Here is a 1,050-nt window from a genome sequence, read left to right as displayed (position 1 = left end):
ACCTGGTGGCCTGGAAGGGACTTGGAAAAATATTTCGCCGAGACCGCTGCCTGGGGAACGACTTTGAAGACGCCCAGGGCTCACCCTCCACGACCGCGGACAACGACTTGCCCCCGGGCGTTTGGATCGAGCACATGGGAAATTTTAGCAAATTTTGCCCCGAGGCTCCAGGCGCTGCTGGAAGGTAACCCCGTTCCCCGGCGGAGTAAATTTAAAAAAAAAAAAAAAAAAAGGATCGGGACCTCCGAGACCGGGTCCCCGCCGCCCGGCAAGCCGCCCGGGGCTCACCCTCCTCGGCCGCGGAGAGCGACTTGAACCCGGTCGTTTGGATCGGGCACCTGGAAGATTTTAATTTTTTTTTTTTTTTTTTTTTTTTTTCCAAATTTTGCCCTCAGACTCCAGGCGGTGCTGGAAGGTCACCCGGGTCCCCGGAGCAGAAATTTTTTTTTTCCCTCCCTACTTCTTCATCGTTTCTTCTCTCTCTCCCCAAATTGGCCCGAGACCGTTGCGGTCGGGCAGGCCATATGCGTCGGCGGCGGTGGAGGCGGGGGCCGTGAAGCGGACGAGGAGGCGCGGAGCCGGGTGCCTACGGCCATACCGGACCGAAAGCCCCCGATCCCGTCCGATCTCGGAAGGTAAACCGTCCCGGGCCTGGCTAGTACTTGGATGGGTGACCGCCTGGGAATCCCAGGTGCCGTAGGCAGCTTTTCCCGGTCCCGGCCGGCTCCCTCCTTTTCCGGGCAGGGAGGGAGGGAGGAAGGAACCGGGGCGGGGGACGAAAAGCAGCCTCCTCGCCCCCGAGTTCCCCCCCGCCCGAGGGACCGGAGGGACGGACGGCGGGGACCGGGGTCCCAGGGGCCGACTCGACCGAGGACCCGGGATTCTCAAACTTTCAGGGGGAGACCCGGGGCCCCGGAGGGACCGGCCCGGACCCCTACGGAGCCTCTGAGCCCGGCCCCCGGCTCGCAGGACCGCCCCGAGCGCCCCCGCGGCAGAGCAGGCGAGGCCTGGCCCGGCTTGAGTTCGACGGGTGGGTGGCTCCCCCGGGCT

The 1,050-nt window shown here is 64.4% G+C and overlaps 1 non-coding gene across 1 annotated transcript; it reads left to right on the top strand.

The window, feature by feature from the left end:
- The first annotated feature begins 584 nt into the window (after window positions 1-584).
- On the top strand, window positions 585-703 carry LOC127041880 (5S ribosomal RNA). Its single transcript, XR_007771741.1, has one exon. It is a non-coding gene; the product is annotated as a 5S ribosomal RNA (ribosomal RNA).
- The last annotated feature ends 347 nt before the right edge of the window (window positions 704-1,050 follow it).

The sequence above is a fragment of the Gopherus flavomarginatus genome (genome assembly GCF_025201925.1).
Source record: "Gopherus flavomarginatus isolate rGopFla2 chromosome 13 unlocalized genomic scaffold, rGopFla2.mat.asm SUPER_13_unloc_7, whole genome shotgun sequence".
Classification (NCBI taxonomy): Eukaryota; Metazoa; Chordata; order Testudines; family Testudinidae; genus Gopherus; species Gopherus flavomarginatus.
The sequence above is the reverse complement of the archived record's forward strand: the minus strand, read 5'-3'. Positions and strand labels throughout refer to the sequence as shown.